The sequence below is a fragment of the Pygocentrus nattereri genome, chromosome 18 (genome assembly GCF_015220715.1).
Source record: "Pygocentrus nattereri isolate fPygNat1 chromosome 18, fPygNat1.pri, whole genome shotgun sequence".
NCBI classification, from domain to species: domain Eukaryota; kingdom Metazoa; phylum Chordata; class Actinopteri; order Characiformes; family Serrasalmidae; genus Pygocentrus; species Pygocentrus nattereri.
In genome coordinates, this window is record NC_051228.1 from 17,838,452 (window position 1) to 17,858,214 (window position 19,763).

General features: G+C 37.7%; 1 protein-coding gene across 3 annotated transcripts in view; it reads left to right on the plus strand.

The window, feature by feature from the left end:
- The window catches only part of tacc1 (transforming, acidic coiled-coil containing protein 1), a 75,026-nt gene that overhangs the window by 15,104 nt on the left and 40,159 nt on the right, over positions 1-19,763 (plus strand). The gene's annotated exons all lie outside the window — the stretch shown is intronic.

A 19,763-nucleotide genomic window follows, 5' to 3' on the forward strand; every position in this document is an offset into this window, starting at 1 on the left:
TAGGCCCCATTTACAGCAGATTCTCCATAAAGCTGAAGAAGTGTGTGTTTCTTTCCCCAACCCCACTGTCTGCTCTCTACTGCTCTGTGCTCAGTGCTTGTATACATGTTTGTATATTTTGGGCTGAATGAAAAATATTTATGCCTTTTTTTTTTTTTTTTTTTTTTTTTAATATTGTCAATGTGATTTAAATTATTACTATAATGTTAATAAATAAATAAAGTTCCAGGCCTATTTTTTGGCCACTCTTTGTGGCTTGAGGCTGGCACGCTGTGCCAGACTGCCATTTAGTGGAGGTTGTGATGTCACAGCACATGCTCTTCTAATTGGTCCAACTCATGCTGAGTGTTATAAGGGATAAATTTCCACACTTAAAACTTGGGACAACTTTGTGGGTGATGTAAATTAAAACTGCAGCTCCTTCAAAAGTTTAGATATAAAATTGTCATAATTTTCGTGCATAAGTAAGTAACTCCTCTTTATAACACGTTTTTACACTTTAAAAAGAAAGATATGAAATGTGCCATAACTTTTGTTTTACCCCCCCGAACATCAACAAAATATGGAAATTTGATTTTGCATGTGGCTGCATGTTGTATAGTACTATTGTAGTATTGTATGCATTGTGTTTGTGCTGTTGTCTGCTGCTCTTCTGTGGTGCTGTGTTCTGTTCCTCACTCAACATGTCTATGATGATACAGTTGATTTTCAACTCGATTTTCTGACACTGTTGGACACACCGTTGTCTATAAAAACAAGACAAAACAGTGTATATAATGAAACAGTGTAAGAAACTGCAGCAAGTCTTTTCTGTTGCTGGCATGTCTTGACATTTTAGAGTAAAAGAAAAACTGAATCAGATTTTTTTTTGCCCAGCGCTCACTTTTGGACAATTTTACAGATTAATGTATGTTGTTCTGATGCAGTCACATGCTTTGAGCATGTTTTATTGTCTGTGTAACTGAACACTCCTTTACAAACAGCTCCCCACCTATAAAGGACAATAAGACGAGTCCTATTGCAGTTGAACGCTTTAGCACACACGGATATTTCAGTGCAGCCTTATTTACACAGCACTCAGCTCGGATCCTGTAAGATGAACTGGACTATGCTGTCTCTTTCTGTGAATTAAAGCTTTCTTATGATCTTATTGAACTTGTTTGCTGTGTTTTTGCTGATAGGCAGATTAATTAGAGCTGTGGTCAGTCATGAGTTTTCCAGCAAGCCTGTAATTACTGTACTGTGTGTGTTCATCCTGCTCAATGTTCTGCTGAGGCCTTTACTCAGTGCAATGCAGTGCCACCTGCTGGTCAGTCCGGCATTTAATCAGAAATGTGAGGTGAAGTAATGTTTATTTGCATACACAAACATGCACTCCCTCCTCATTTGAGTCCGTGAAGCTCCACTGGGAGTTGCACTACTGAAATACACTACTCCTTTTACTGTGTGAAGTTTATGTGGCCATAGAACGATCTCATTCTGTTGGTGTATATGGCTGATAATCTAATTTCATTGTAACAAATTGAATTTGGAGCAGAATTTGATGTGTGTCGTATCTAATTTAGGCTCTGTAAGGCCACGAAGGGCAGCTAGAAAAGAATTTGGATTGTGGATTTATAGACATTTGTGGTCTGGTTCTCTTTCATTCCTTATTAAAAGGCTTGGGGTCAGATGCACGAACACTTTCTGAAGAAAAAAACCTGCAAAGGTTCTTAAGACAAACACTAAGAAGTTCACAAGAATGAGTGAGGTGTTTTTTTTTTTTTTTTTTTTTTTTTTTTTTTTTTTTTTGAGAATTGCATTTAAGAACAAAGTTCTTAGATATTCACTTATGGAACTAATTTATGATTCTCTTAAGATTTTCTTAATCGTTTTCCTAAATATGCTACGTTGCATTTTACACTTTACCAGAAATGACACGGAATGCATTTTAAATATGTATTAACTGTTATTTCACTTCATCTCAAACCTAACAAAGACCCCACCCTACCCTCCAGATACCATCCACTATCACTCATTAACACAGACATAAAAATTATAAGCAAGACCTTGGCGACTAGATTAGAAACCGTTATCCCATCACTTATACATCACAATCGGACCGGCTTCATCAAAGGAAGACATTCAACCACTAACATGCGATGACTGACTACTTAACCATCGATACATCACACATCGATTCACGAATCAGAAACCACAATAGTCGCATTAGATGCAGAGAAAATCGATTTTGATAAAATGAACTGGAAATTCCTGTTTACCACTTTGCACAAAATAGGGTTCGGAGGATCATTTATTAACTGGATAAAAATTCTTTACACTGCACCCAAGGCCACAGTTAATACTAATGGACTAATATAACCAAATTTCACACTGCACAGAGGTACTAGGCAAGGATGCCCCCTCTCACCCCTCCTATTCTCAATTTTTATAGAACCATTGGCGGCAGCTATACGACACAACGCAAACATAAAAGGAACCCAAACTGTAGAACACAAAATCAGTTTATATGCAGATGACCTACTACTGTTTTTGCAGAATCCCCACACATCAATTCCTCAAACCATACAAATTTATTGAAAAATACTCCCAAATCTCCAATTACTCTATTAACTGGACTAAATCTACTGTACTACCAATCAACATGAACTTATCAGATACAGCAGCACAATTTCTTTCTATCCCCTTGAACACTCAATACGTCACATAACTGGGCATGAAAAATTTCCTCCGAGCTGTCAGAGTTGCCTAAACTCCATTTTAACCCGTTACTCTCAACTATAAACAATGACCTCAAATGCTAGATGAACTTTCCACTATCCCTTATTGGCAGAATATCTACAATCAAAATGATCGTATTACCAAAAGTAAACTATTTTTTTTCTCAATGATTTCAATTCAGCCTCACTCTACCTGGTTCAAAACCTTCGACTCTTATCTCCAAATTTTACAGGAAAAATAAGCCACCCAGGATCAAATTAGTTACATTACAGAAGCATAGAACTCAGGGGGGCCTCGAAGCCCCAATTTCCAACAATATTTCCTAGCAAATCAATTACAACACATAATAAAATGGATAAAACCTAATCAAACAGATGAATTATGGAGAGCAGCAGAACAGTCTTTAAGTAATGAAATACAACTCTCAGACTTACCATTCATTAGTACAGCACTCAAACACCACTCCTGCTTCAAAAATCCAATGATGCCATCAACACTGACAGCTTGGTGGAAACTGCACAAGATCACTGACACTATAATTTCACTCTCCAAACACTCAGCCATATGGCACAACCCTGATCTTCTTGCCACCAAAAACAACTTTACACAAACGGAAAGACAAGGGTATTACACATTTACATCACATAGTACAGAATAAAAACTTTATAACCATTTACGAATACGAATCTCACGAATACAAAAAAACATGGTCAACACTTAACAGCGTTCTACAGCCACCTTAACTTCCATCGGCTTTTAGACCTACCTGTGGTGCCTCTACCTGAATGTTCCTGGTCTCACACACGCGCACATGCACAAATAAATTTGGCATATGGCAGGTATAACAAATAGCTAAAGCTCAATTAATGCTCTGAGGGTACAAATATAATAATTGTTTTTTTTTATCTCTTTTCCTTGTTTTACATGTTCTGTATGTTTGTTATTTGTTTATTTTTTTTCTACCAACTTCTACCTTTTTTTTTTTCCTCCTTTTATTTAAAAAAAAAAACCCTGTTATTTCTGTTATTTAGTTTAATCCACTCAGAGGAGCTGTTATTCTTAGGAAAATTAGATAAGATTTCTCGTTTTCTTTTCTTAATTTTTTTGGAAGAATACATGTATGAGTTTTTTTTTTTTCTTTTTCTTTTTTTTTTCTTTTCTTAAGATTTTTTTTCTTTCCTAATACACTTTTTTGTGAATTTGGTGCCTGAACTGTTGGGGAGATCATCATGGTTTTAAAAGCTGGATTGCTTTTAAATGCAAATACGCTATTTCCTAAAGTATTCACTCGTCTGCCTTCACACATATGAACTTGCGTGACATCCCATTCTTAATCCATAGGGTTTAATATCATGTTAACCCACCCTTTGCAGCTATAACAGCTTCCACTCTTCTGGGAAGGCTTTCCACAAGGTTTAGGAGTGTGTTTATGGGAATTTTTGACCATCCTTCCAGAAGCACGTTTGTGAGGTCAGACACTGGTGTTGGATGTGAAGGCCTGACTCGCAGTCTCCCCTCTAATTCATCCCAAAGGTGTTCTGTCAGGTTGAGGTCAGGACTCTGTGCAGGCCAGTCAAGTTCTTCAACACCAAACTCACTCATCCATGTCTTTATGGACATTGCTTTGTGCACTGGTGCGCAGTCATGTTGGAACAGGAAGGGGCCGTCCTCAAACTGTTCCCACAAAGTTGGGAGAATGAAATTGTCCAAAATCTCTTTAGTCTCCTGAAGCATTAAGAGTTCCTTTCACTGGAACTAAGGGGCCGAGCCCAATTCCTGAAAAACAACTGCACACCATAATCATACCTCCACCAAACTTTACACAACCCAGACTCATCCATCAGATTGCCAAATGGAGAAGCATGATTTTGTCACTCCAGAGAACATGTTCCCACTGCTCTAGAGTCCAGTGGTGGTGCTTTACACTACTGCATTCAACGCTTTCAATTCAATGCATTGTGCTTAGTGATGTAAGGCTTGGATGCAGCAGCTCGGCCATGGAAACCCATTGCATGAAGCTCTGTACGCTGTTCTTGAGCTAATCTGAAGGCCATATGAAGTTTGGAGGTCTGTAGCGATTGACTCTGCAGAAAGTTGGTGACATCTGCGCACTATGTGCCTCAGCATCCACTGACGCCACTCTGTCATTTCATCAAGTTGCTGTCGTTCCCAATCACTTCCACTTTGTTATAATGCCACTGACAGTTGACTGTGGAATATTTAGTAGCGAGGAAATTTCATAACTGGACTTGTTGCACAGGTGACATCCTGTCACGGTACCATGTTGGAATTCACTGAGCTCCTGAGAGCAACCCATTCTTTCACAAATGTTTGTATAAGCAGTCTGCAGGCCTAGATGCTTGGTTTTATACACCTGTGGCCATGGAAGTGATTTGGAACACCTGAAATCAAGGATTTGGATGGGTGAGTGAATGAATACTTTTGGAAATATAGTGCAAGTCCATTCATCTCCAAATTATGGAGATGATGACCAGCAGTCTGCACACATTATTTTCAGGGTTAAAGGTTTGTTGTTATACTATATGTTTGAACGATCAGCAGAGATTTATTTTACTGAAAAGAATAATTATTTTTTTCCTACAAATCTAATGCAGCTCTGGAGCCACAGGTTGCCGACCCCTGAACTTATCTAGAGGCAGTACACAAGCTCTGTGTTATTAGGTTCAGTTTCCCCACAGAGGACATGTTTGATAGTGCAGGCTGTAATTTAAAAAACAGTAGCTTGCAGTTTTAAAATCGCACTCTTAAATTGCAGTTTCAGTATAAAAATGATTAATCTTTGTCCTACAAATACAACAGAGCAGAGGATGCTCATTTCCAAAGCCAAATATAAAATGTCAGCCGCCTAAACTAAAGAAAAAAAGTGTTTGTGCTTGTTTTAAGTTTGCTGTTTCTTTCATCTTTATGTACGTTTTAGCTGTGCATTTTTAACTTTTAACATCTTCATTCAGCTAAATGTTGTGCTTGTAAAGAATAGTGGACGCATGCTTCATAAGGAAGTGCTGCGTTTGGTTGTTGGGTTTGTGTTATACTGTGTTCTGGTTACTGTGTGTAATCTTGTCATTGTTTTGTCTCTATTGCACTTACAGCAGTGATGTGTGCTCAATACTGTAATTATGCAGCCTTTGTGGTGCTGCATAGGCCTGGTGATGTGCAGTGATGTCATAGATGGATCACTGACCACCAAAAAAAGCCAGCTAAGGGCCCATGAAACATTTGAGCCCCCATGGACTGATAACTTGATGATCTGGGCCTGTAAAGAAGAAACGCTGAGAGGATCCAAGACTCAAAAGGAGGAAGGCACTCACCCTTGACTGGGTTAGCCTCAGTGAGCTTATCAGCTAACCATGCAACCTTTGTAATGCAAAACATGTTTTGAGGCGTGTGTAAATTATTGCTTTGGCTTTAAGCTTTGCCTTTGTTTTTTGTTGTTGCTCTCTGTAGCTGTTAGCATGCTAAACAGCTGTTGTGTATCACAGCAGTCATTTATAACAGATGAAATCGTTTACAGCTGTAAACCCAGTGTGAACACAGCAAATCGACTGTGAAATTGGTTTGAAACATTAAGTACTTTGAAGTATTTTATTGCTGTGTGTCAGATTCCTTTCTCATTTTTTTTCTGCTCCCTACACTCAGACCCTCATGTGACAAACTTCACATGAAAAGTAATAAAGTAACAGAACAACCCTTAATATTGGCATCGGGACCCCCCCCCCCCCCCGCCACCACCACCACTCCCCCAATCATCATCTGGTCTGATTGGCTACCCTGTATTGTGCCTCAGTCAAAATAATGTACAGGCTGTAGCTTTCGTTGCTGTACGTTCACATGTTTGTGTTGGGGGAAAAAAGAACTGCACCTCATTTTAGGTGAAATTCTGCACAGCAGTGTCCAGCGGCATGAAGTCATGGAATTGTTGGCATGGCAACCACATTATATTTCTTTATTTTTGCTTTTAACTAGGTTTTTATGGTGTTCATGCTGGAATGTTACTTCTATGTTCTTGTTAGTTGTATTTATAATGTTTATTTATACTTTTGTACATTTTAAATATTATAATTATTAATGTAGCAGGAGGAGGAATGAGTGAACATCATTATCATAAATCAGAGGAGAGCTCCATCAGTGTAGATTTTTGTTCATCTGTAATCCAACAGCGGCTCCCAAAACAATTACTACCTGGTTCATGCCAATGCTGTGTTCAACAGCAAGAGTTGAGAAAGTAATTTGTCTGTTGCGGCTCCATTTAAAAACGATGGGATATCCAGTTTCCCACTGTCTGACTACTGCATGTATGTAAACACAGCATAAATTGCTGTAGGTGGAAGCAGATAATATATGTGAATGTGATTTGGTTTTTGTGACATCACAATTCAAAACGAGCTGCTTTTGCAGGATAATATCCATTTATGGATTGTATGGACTGAGCAGTGAGAGGAAACTTTAACAATGTTAACATTTCATCAAAATGTTTTCTGTGATCTGGGCTCTTTAAAGCTGTTCTCAGGTGCACACCTGCCAGAGTTGCTGCTGTTTTGCTTTTATAGGGCAGAATAAAATATTTAACTTAAAGAAATATTTATGGAGTGCCAAGGGAGTCTCTGCAGAATCGGAGTGGACAATGAGTCCCTGTTTCAGACATGATGGATAATAAATGATCACCAGATGGCGCCATGAGCACGTGCTGACGAAACGGTGATGGGGAGATTCAGTTCAGCGTATTTAGTGTGGACCGTGTGAGTCAACATGAACCTCAACACTGGAGACACATTTTATTATATTTCATAAACTTTAATTTTAGACTCTTTACATTATTTGTAAGATTAGAAAAGCATTTCATTTATGTAAAATTTATATTTGTGTTTTTTTTTCCCAGGTAGGACAAGGTTATAACAAAAATAAAATGGACAGAAGATGAGCCAATAACTCAGTCTGCCAATAATTTTTTTTTTTTTTTTTTTTTTTTACAGCATTTAAAAAAAAAAAAAAAAAGCAAGCTGTTTGTTGCGTTGTATGAACATTTTCATAATGAATGGACCAACAGAAATGGCCCAACATTACACGGATAAAGTTTTTTTTAACATTTGTTTTAAGCTTGTGATGTTAGACCTATATCATTTAGGAGTGCATATGCCTACGTATCTACCTCCTGTGGAGTCTCGTATACAAAGGCATATCTTAGTTTTAAAGGGTCTATATCAAGGAAAAATGACTGCAGTGTTTATGAACATTTTTTTCTTGTTAAATCGTGAGACCTTTCACTCTCCAATGGAAACTAAGTTGCAAAAACTGCCCATTTTGAATCAGTTCATTTTGTGATGTCACAATATCCAGCGCATTAACATGTATCCATTTCTATTCAGCCTACAGCAGCTTAGCCCCATTCACGCTGGAGTCAAAGAGTGTTTCAGCCCCAGACTGCTTTTTGACCAGGCACAACGAATCAGAACAAAGCTTATTTACATACATCAATCTTAAAGCAGCAGTAACAGTCTAACTGTTCAATTGTGAGGGCTGAGAGAATTTGGAAAATGGACATTAAAAATGTTTTTGGCACATAATCATGCACAAATGTGATTAGTGGACCAAAAATAAAACGCAAGAACAAAAGTATGAATGCGGCCCTTTCATTTTCCAGTGTTGCAGTAAGGCTGAGACTGAGTTAGACGCCTAAACGAGGAGTACAGAGTTAATTTTCTTACAAATAAAATAATAGTGGACACTGCTAGGCTAGTTAGCGCTAGCATCTGCAAACCCGAAAGGTGCTACAGCTTCCTTCAACAGCTGAATTTACCTGATATGTCAGTTTCCAAATTAAATATTTTAAACAGGGAGACACAGTAACCTGAGCATTTATTACTTTAACTTTAACTTTTATTATTTATAATGTTTATACTGTTTCCCGTTTCTATTACTCTGCTGATGTAATACTGTGAACTTCCCTGCTGTAGGACTAATAAAGGATGATCTTAACAAATATGATGAACAGTGCTTATAATGTTGGACATGTCGTCTTAGTCCTCTCTGGCAGTTACACGCTCAGTTTGAAGCGCTCCACCATGTTTGGGGCACAATCCTAATCAGTTGACCAATAATGAGGGTGAACACTCTCTTCTAAGACTTACCCCTTTAAAAAAAAAAAAAATGCCAAAACTCTGCTGCCATCTTTCCCACACCGCCGGGCAGTTATTTGTAGCTGTATAACACCAGACTAGTCGTTCTAGACCAAAATACTCAAAATTAAGGGTCAAGTTACCATTTGAAAACAGATTTGAAATCACTGCTAAAATTGGACAAAAGCCTCATACGTAGCTTGGAGCATTTGGCTCCATAACGCACAAAAATGCATGGTTTTTGGGTTGTTCTGTCTACTGTGCTCACATAGATCTCCACAATAAGGGGAGCTTTCCCCACTCACGGCATAAGCAGCAAGCTGATTGGTTCATTTTATTGAAGGGCAGGATTTTCTCCTGAAACAGATGCCATGTTTAGAGTTACTAGCTTTCCCATTCATATTTCAACTAGAGACTGTCTATTCATTTATAATGTCTGCCAAGAGCCAGAAGCAAATTTCAGAAAAAGAATTCTACCTGCAATTAGAAAACATTTAAAGCAAAAACTGGCAAAATGAGGAATACATACAAATCACAATGAGTAAATAGTAATCCTTTTGAAAAATTAAGTTTCATTTAACCTTTTATTTGTTGGAGTTATTGATATTTTACATTTTGCATTTTAGTTTTGTTGTGGCTTTTTAACACAGCCTGTGTTGTTTGATCTCCCCTGCATTGCCACTCAGATGCTCCAGTCTCCATGACGATGGTTCTGAGCTTCTGTTGTTATGCCAACTGTCTGACTGCTTTGTTTCTCCAGCACATTTTGGCTGCTGTCTTGCACAGTGTAGTAAGTCTCTATATGCACTAATAGTGGGACTTTTTTTTTATAGATCATTTCAGCGCTTTCTCAAAACACTGGATCTTAAAGTGATAGTTCAACAACAAAACTAAATTAGCCAGTTTTTCACTTTTATTTTGAATGTAGTTTGGTGTCTGAAGTTTAGCTTCTTTAGTTTAGCACTGGGGCAGCAAGGCTAATGTAGCTAACAAGCAATGGAAGCTTATACCAGAGCTGGTTTATGAGGACTCTGGCCACTTCCTATTTCCTCCATTATATCAGAAACATGACTGCAAAACAGCACAGGGCGCCGACAAGTGAGTCCTCAATGAATGGGAGTAAATGGAGCTCAATGGCTAAAATCGAAAAATTAAAATAGTTTCTAATTACTTGCCCCGAACTTTTTTAGAAAGTAGAAGGATGTATTTCACAAAAAAACCCACTTGATTCCTTGTTTCCTGGCTAATTGGCTGTTCACACACACAGACGTCATGAATGTACATAAGGTGCCATTTTAAACTCCTATAATTCGAGTTTAAAAGCTTAAAGAATATATATAACAGCAGTGTTTTAAATGATTTGCGCTGTTCTGTGTTCAGGAAGTTAATGTATTTTATATTAAAAATGTTAAAGCATTTATAAACCACATTTTAGTCAAATGCTCCATGAGAGCACCCTTTAGCGTTGAGAACCCTGGAAAATATTTTAGAGTTGGAATTCTCCTCTATACAAGTTTTCTGCTTATACCCAGTGGTGGACAGTAACTAAGTAAATGTACTTCGTAGGTTTTTCGTGTATCTGTACTTTACTCTAGTATTTTCATTTTGGGCGACTTTTTACTTTCACTCCACTACATTTCAAAGTCAAATATCTGACTTTTTCCTCCACTACATTTTGAGAAATCTGCCGTTCCTTTTGGTCTCTGTGTTTATAAAAACGTAACGTCAAAACAAAAGAAGTGCAAAGCCAGAGCACCAATCAGGACACAGCGGTCACTTTGTTCTGAGCTTGTTTTGACCTGTTGGTCATACCGACCCAGTGCAGCACACGGTTCAACGTCAGTGCAGCAGCGTAAAAATTTGGGAGCACATACGTCCCTAAATGATGAACTAACCAGACTTTGTGTAAATAGACCACAGTATAGAAATATGTACACATATGCAGTTTGACTGGCACGTTTCTTTTTTTCTGAATTCATACAAACACTTTCATGTTATAGTAAATTAGTTTGGGTTAGTTTGTTTATGAGCAGAGACCTACAGATCAACACAGTAAAGGAAAACTTATTTGTGATCCTGAGTTTAAAGCCTGAGTTTTACATGGTTCTCCATGTTGGAAACTGTTTGCCTTCAGTGTTTTGTGCTTATGATCGTTTTAATAGACGTCAGCGTCACTAATTAATGATGTTCTATTAAAAGACTGGTTTACCAAGAGAGACACTGGAGGATTTTCACCTAAAATGAGTTCATGAAGCGAGTCTTGTTACAAAAATGATAACAGGACATTAGTCATAATTAATCTTTTAGTACTTTTACTTTTGATACTTAAGTACATTTGAAGCCAAATACTTCTGTACTTTTACTCAAGTTGAGGTCTAGAGTAAGGACTTCTACTTTTACTGGAGTAATATTTTACCTTGGGTCTCTCTACTTTAACTCAAGTACATGATTTTTGTGCTTCGTCCACCTCTGCTTATACCCCACCAGCATGGTGTTAACTGCCTCAAGCCATGTGGAGATGTTCAGTATCTTTAATAGATTTGATTATGTGGTTTCTGACTGTACACTTTTGTATTATTACTGTTGTCACTAGGGTGGAACCCTTAAGTGACTAATGGTCTCAGTACCTTTAGTCAGGGAACATAATTGTACCATAATTTATTGAAATTGACTCCACACACCCCGTCTCGTCTCCAGGCTTTTTATTTTATTGTTCTGTTTTAAAACATTAGATTATGAAAAGGTACAAATACGTACTTTTCACTTGGAAAAACTTATTTAATGTTCACAACTGGATCTTAAAACAACTGTTGTACCTTGAAGTAACTTTACATTGTTTATACCTTGATGAATGAAAAATGTACCTGCACAGAACCTTCATTTCTAACAATGTGTGACCCGCTGTAATCTATGAACATGGACTAAAGTATGGGCAGAATTCAGGCTTCTGGATGTCTGCTGTTGTTTTTAGCTCTGTGACGTACGTGTGTGTCAGAGAGTTGTGGACAGCTGTAACTCTGCTGTGTGACAGGGGTAAAAATAACAGTTATTATTATTATTGCTTTACTGTAACGGGCATGAAAGTTTTGCCTTGTAGAAGGAACATTAAAATGGCCCATCATACACATAAGCTTGCTTGAGCTGATGTACAGAAAACATATTTGAATGGCTTTCCTATAAAACTAATTGTGTAATAGAAGATCTTTGCATTTGTTAAGATTTAATGACAGTCACTGCTGGTGTACCTGGTTAGAGTGTTTACGTCCTGAATACAGTCATAAATCATCTTTTATCTCTTGTAATTAAACAAGCTAATTTTGTAGCTCTAAAAGGGGAATTCCACCAATTTTTCAAAATCAGAAATAGTCATTCAAAGTGGTTTGACGTGAAATTATTAGATGAAGAGAAACTTGCCAGCTCAGATTTCTTTACTTCATTACTTTGTTTTACATGTCTTTCTTTAAAAGATTGACTGTATATTTACTATACAAAATGGCCCGTGAGCCTGCCATGTCTTCCAAGTCTTTATATAATTATATAGAATAATTTTCTTTTATTCTCCTCTTTTGCCTCAAAACAACCTTCATGTACCCCTCCACCACAAATGGCTTTTAATATTTTGTTTTAGGCCAAATCCTTACTTGAAAACTATTGCAAATCAGTGTCTCACATCAGGCAGCGTATTAATAACCAGTTCATGTAATAGGTTTCTGAGAGGGAGCTTTTAGTGGTGGACATCTGGTTCCCATCACCACCACTGTGAACAAATCTGACTCTCTAGAAAAAAAGCATGTCACACCAAACCACTCTGAACGACTATGTTCACATCTCAAACATTTAATTATGTAGAAATTTAAAACGTTGGTGGAAATCCCCTTTAAGCTGGATCTGTAAATGAGCTCTGTTCTGATTGGCTGTGCCTCATTCAAAAAGCACTCCAAGCTGAAATATTCCTGTTGTAACCTCGCAGAAACAATTCAATGCAAGCTGTTACTGTAGTTCAGTTTGCATCACAAACTAAACTGTAGTTATCAGTGTTTATGCACAACATCAAAGTGAGGAAAATTGGGTTGCACCACTCAAAGCAGCTTTTAAGTTGAGTTTAGTAGCAAACAGATATCACTTAAGTGGCTGTAAATAATCTATTTTGACTCCATAAAGTGTAATGCTTAATTTAGTAAACTCTGTGCTTTTATCATTGTGGTTTTTTTTTTAATTTATTTTAATAGGATGTTGTTGTTTTAGTTGGAAATCCTGTGAACGTTAGCTGAATTTTGTAGCTTGGGTCAATTTGACTCCAGAAATGAAAGCTGTATCTTGTTATGCAGTATTATGGGAGGATTAAGTAAACATGTGTGGTTTTCTAAGGACATGTTCTGAATGTTTTTGGAAAGCGTAGCAGGACTGAAGGCCATAATGAACTGCAGCTTCACATGCAGACAGAAACATAGACATAAATAATTTAATGTGCTGGTTCAGATTGTTTATCTCCCTGTTAAAAGCCTGGAGCAGGAAACCACCATCTAAAACCTATCGCGTTCTTTTATCAGAATTAGATTAGGCCTTATTAGGTTAATGGCTCTTTATTCTTCTTTCAGATTTGCGCTCCATCAGCTGATTCAAATCAAAACACTGATGCTGGCATTGTGCTCTGGAGATGTTGCATAAGAGAATATGTCTTTTTTTTTGTTAGCAAGGAATAGACTAAAAAGTGAAGGGAATAGCTAGCCTGAATTAGCATTGTGCTGCTAAAAGGCCTCTTATCCACTATAAAATTCCTGTAGCACACGGCCTTATTGCTTTTCCAAGACAATAGAAACATGATATGTAATTAAATACACAAATTTTCACTAAATAACTTGGTTTTAAATGAATAAACAAACTAAACGCTAATAATTGCACTGAACTTCCACCAGGACGTGTAGGTCATATTAGCAAGCAAACAAAGACTGCTGAATGAGGCCAAGAGCTTTCAGCCACCTTGCATTGTGGACGTTCCTCAGCTTTTTAAAAAAGCACCATATGATAATGAACATATCATAACACAGCAGTGTTAGAAACCTTAACCTCAAAGAAATGACCACAGCACTGATAATGCTCATTTCCACTAGCATCCCGGTACGCTTTCTTGTTGTGTTAGCATCAAGCTATCTGTGCTGCATATCGGTTTTCCCATACTGGGATTAAATACGACAACATTTGAAGCATGTAAGACTTTTAAGTAACATATTCCAGGATAGTTCAGTCTGTGCTGTATCCATTTATCACCGACTCAAGGAGTCGACAGAAAACCCAGCATCGCGCGTCACTTATATTCCATAGTTTCTGCCATCAGGAAACTGGTTCCAGCTCAAATTATGTAACAAAGATAAAACAGAACACTTTTTAAATACTTTGAATGTCCTTAATTTTAAGTACTAAACATCTACTAAATTCGTCTTCATTTTCTTGAACTCTTTCTTTATCCTGGCTCTACTCCTACTCCAAACCGTAGCCCTAGTTTCAGTGTTTAACAATAGGTGTAGAGGTGGGCAACATGGAAAGCCTTTCATCTAAGATATGTCAGATGAATGTTTGTACAAAGAACCATGAAAACTCAGAACAAGTTGCATGCTCAAAGGGTTCTTTGCATGGTGAAATGTTCTATATAGAATCTTTTTGAAAATGGTTCTATATAACAGCAAAAAGAGTTCTTCTGTTGTTACAAATTTCACATCTCAGCAATAGCGGAACCATTTTTGGTGCTGTATAAAACTATATATGCATTCTGAAGAACCATTTCACCATGGAAAAAAAATTCTCAGTATGCAAGCTGTTCTTTGGGTGTTCATGGTTCTATATAAATTCTTGTCTTTACTAAAGAATCCTTGAGGAACTTCTTTTTTTAGTTGTGTACTATCCAAACAAAGTGAGACCCTTTTTCGGCCAGTCAGATCGAGTGGGTCAAGCTAACGAACTGTTTGTTAGCCGTGTTTGTTTGAGCTGTTCCGTTAATCTGAGCGGTTTTTGTTTGTTCTCCTGAGAGTCTGTGTTCTCTGGGCATCGTCCCTGTTCTGACTCGCCGCTCTCGTCTGTCTCCAACTGTGCTATTTCTGGATCCGCAGGGACATTGGTTAAGAGTTTTTGGCTCTCTCTCTCTCACTCTTCCTGTTCTTTCTGCCCCAGTCAGGTCCATTTCCCTCCGTTATTCACCCCAGAACTTCCGATGACCCGGACAGCGGCTGCAGTGAGCCTGAGTCTGCATTAGAGGCCATGTACTCAGCCCCCATTTACAAATTAGTTGATGCTTTTCCTTTATACATTTCCATCATTACTGGATTAAACTCTGTTACTCTGTTTAGAATCATTTGTACCGTCTTTGAAATGCTGGGAGTTGTGGGTTTTTTTTTTTTTTTTTAAAGGAATGGCTCAGTGAATTATTTCCACTATTTTCCTCTTGCCCTAGGTGTAGTTGAGCAGCCAAGACATTTACTAAAGCACATCGACAAGTCTGTGCCACATTAATGAAGACATGAATGTGATTTGAGAGAAGTTTTTGGGGATTTTTTTTAGACAAGATTTGGGTGACTATTGACTTGTAGTGTTTGTTAGGTACATTCACCTTGTAGTTCCAAAACTAAAGAAGCAAATTTTGCACATGAAATATCATTTGGCTGCTCAACTACATCTCAGGTGAGTGGAAAACTGGCAATTTGACTATTCGCTCAAGTATTCCTTTAAATATAGTTGGCTACGAGTTAGTTGGCTGTTTATAGCATCGAAATTGCAAATTAAAAGCTCAATGTGGATTTTTACTGATTTTGTTTATTAATACTTGCTCGTCGATTTATCTAATGCTTTTTCTTATATAATTTTACATAAATATGTTACTTTATATAAAACACCACCATAATAATTTAGGGTTCATAATATAACCACTGTCTTTAGTAATGATCAACAATTATGAATATCTCATGATAAATTATCTCAAAATATTATACCATCTGTTATAATGTGATTGGTTCTAGCTGAGGGTTTGGGATGTTTCAGGGGGTTTCAAGGGGGTCGTATCACATTCTACCACTCAGACAGCCGCTTTTCAAAGCCTGGAAAAATAGATAATATTGTCTGATAGTTCTGACCTTATCACATTTCACTAAAGCTCTCACAGACTTTCTGGACAAATCCAAATAAAGTGAGTCCTTCAGAGATCGGCTGCAGCTGCCCACTCTGATCCCTTTGGCTAACCTCGCTGTGGCCTGTGCCTGTTAACTGAGTAAACATGGTAACAGGCTCATTTTGATAAACACTTGTTTTAACCATTATTTAAAAAAAAATGGTTACTTAGTAGTAGTAGTAGTAGTAGTAGTAGTAGTAGTAGTAGTAGTAGTAGTAGTAGTAGTAGTAGTAGTAGTAGCAACTTTGTTGCACATTACATTTTAGCTGCATTATACATATGAAAAGTATAAAAGGCCATACTAGTAACCACTTTCAATATTTCATTATTTTTTTTTGCACAATATGTATTGTTGGAAGAGTTACACATACAAGAAATATCGGCGCTGCATTATGATCATAAGCGTATGTCGGCTGTTATTCTTCTCAGAAACTCATTATATCCAAACTTGTTACAAATGGACTTACAGCATTTTGGATTTAAACTTCAGAAATAATAGAAATAATAAAAGAAAACAATTAGTAGCAATAATATAATACTAAAAGTAAGTAAAAAGAAGTGTATGAAAAGTATTGTTTGTAAACATTGACAGATTACTTCCTGACCACAGTGTTTCTTGCTATTGACTTTTCTTACTATCTTAGAGTTCTGTCTTTCTGTAAACCAGCATCAGAACATGCACACCCTGCTCTGGCTTTCTGGAATTCCTCACATTTTTCAACTCCTGTTCTGCTCCTTTACTTTCCTGTGATAAATAAAGTGATTGAAAGTGGCTGGAGGAACCTGACTAATACCTTAAAGCAATGCTTTGGCCACGAATTAGGATTTCACCATCCCCCCCATTGGTAAACCACTGTATCATATAGAATCCATTGAAAAGGATATGCAAATCATCGTATTCTGTTTTCATTTGTTTTACACAACGTCCCAACTTATTTTATTCCGTGTTTATAGATAACGTTGCATCACACAGTGTCAGAAAACACAAAATATATAGAGGGTCTTCACGTTATATCGCAGTTGGTGGGAGTCATTGCGATCACACCCACTGGGTGGCAGAAGGACTGAGTGAAAGCTTAAGTGGGAATGCCAGCGAAAACATAAAAACATCAGACTAACTGAATGATAGCGTTAGCGTTCAGTGGGAATGCCATCTGCAATGGAAAAGAGCAGATGCAACCAGTTGTGCAATTGACTGTACAAACAGATTTAGCGAAAATTACTGAGCTGTTAAAAGCTGAAGAAAAGAGAAGCAAATCCCGTCAACAGGGGGTGCTCATTCATCCTCTGTGTTTTATGTGCACAGGAATAAAACGTTACTGAGTGGCAGTGTTAGCTATGAACTAGCTAGGGTTAGCTAGCATACAATTTTCCAAATAAAAGTTGTAATAAATTAAAATATTTGTACAAACCTGTGCATATACAACCAGAATGTCCACTGGTGGTGGTGGTGGTGTTAATTTCACCAATAAATCCCACCTTGAAGTAAGACCATGCGTCAAAGCTTTTATATGCCTTCAGGCTTTGTGTATTTCCTCAGCATCAAAATCAGGTACACATAATTGTCAGGAAACCTGATGCCTGACCACAACTTAATGTCCGTAGACCACTGGATGTTTGAGAATTTGGATGGATCGCCGTTGAGTCCAATTGTCTCTAATTTAAACAGATATTCGCTTGTTTTCTTCAGTTTTGCCGTTTCCTCTAATTAATGCAGCCAGGGTGCAGAATGTTTTGCTGCTCAGTCCAACTGAGGGAGGATGTGACATCAATGCACACCATCTATTAGAGTTACTGAACAACTCCATGCGGTTAAATATTAGTGCTCATATTCGATTCCATTACTTCTTAGCTACATTAGCTTTGTAGCTCTAGTGCTAAAACAGAAGAAGCACATCAGACACCGAACACATCTTGGCTGATTAATTACATTTGGGATAAGGAAGAGGAGAATGGATACATTTTATTTTTGTTGTGCTCAGCAGTTTGCAGAGCACATCAAATATCTGCTCTGTAATTAGCAAGCCAGACATATATGCACCAATTAGCTCTCGGTCCTCAGGACATCCCTTGGACGTGGCTCAGTCTGTTGGTATGTTTTGAGAAAGTTCTGTCCTGTCTTTTGTTCTTCAGACAGGCGGACAACCTTTCTGCTCCTTTTTCCGGACTATTTTGGTCCCTCGTTTCTTGGGAGCTTGCTTTTTTTTTTTTTTGTTGTTGTTATGTTTTTCCAGCTCCTGTGGAGGCTCATGCCAGGCCTTCCGCAGCCGTTTGAAATGTGAGACCCCCTCGTGTGGTTCTGCTTCGGCTGCATAATGGAATCTCAGCCTCATATCCTTTGTGGTATTTGAGGGGGGAAAAATTCCCAAAAAAAGGGTCTGGGTGGCCCTCAGTGAGGAAGGAGCTTCACAACCACTTACACAAGCAGACTCCCTTTTTATATAGGCTTTCAGCTAGCCTTACTGCTTGTTTAAAGAGGAATTATTTTATTTTTTTAATTTTTTTTTTTTTATCAGAATAAATTAAATGGTTCACATGTAAAGATTCATTCTTCTAGAGAAAACACAGATCTAGAGAAACCAAGTCAGAATTGTTCACAGTGGTGGCAATAGCAACTAGACATTCACCTCTGAAAACTCCCTCACAGAAAGTTATTACATGAAATGGTTATGAATTCACTGCCTGATGTCTGAGACATTGTTTTATGATGGTTTTGAGACCTTAAAAGCCATTCGTGGTGGAGGGATACATGCAGGGCGTAGTGAGGCAAAATAGTGCCCGACGAAACCTTATTTCAGATTTTCCACTGTTTTCCCAACATCAACATTCCACATAAAACTCAGAAGACAAATGTAGGTTCACCGGTGGTTTTGGACAGTTAATAAACTGGCTGTATGGAGCTGTGGAAAAACCATAGATAGAATTCAGGGTGGCTGCTAGTGTTTTAGCTATGCTAATGTACTTGTCCATGTTTTTAGATAAGTGAGTCATACATTGTCATAAACCACATCATCATGTCTATTAGAGATGCTGAACAACTCTGCACAGTTTGAGGCGAGTGTATGTTGATTTATTCCTGCAGTTAACATGACGATAACTAATGTACATAAGCTTAGGCTAGCTTGTTAGCTACATTAGGCTTGTAGCTCCAGTGTAAGACTAATGAAGAAAATATTTGGAGTAAGGAGAAGTGAGGAGGAATGTAAATGTGATTTTTAGCTAAACTGTCCCTTAAGATTTAATCATATGTGTTAAATGACTCATGTTTGTAGTAATGATGGATAACGCTGCTCTGCATTTGTTTCATATTTTGCCTTATTGGTTTTTCTCATCCTCTGCTTGTCTTGTTTTTCCCCTCTTTAACCATCACTCTCAGTATGACTGGCCTGAGGCCTCGGCTGAGCTCTGACGTGGAACGCTTCGTTTTTTCCTCCCTGAGTTTGGTTACATAAGAGATTTGAGGCTATTGCACACCATCTGACTTTTTTCCTGACCCATTTGAGGACTCGGGGGGGGGGAAGAAGTGTTCTCCTTCTGTCTCTTTCTACTTTAACTGAACCAAACATTAAAGGAGATCTTTATTTATACAGCCTACAGTTTGCATAAGCAAAGTTGACCTACATTTAAACAAATAGCTCAAGCGAATATGCTTTAAACAGGGATTCTACACATCTTTCAGAATTACTGCAGAATTAATGGTTATGGTATAAACAGTAATTCAGAGCGGTTTGGTGTGAAACGCTCTGTTCTAG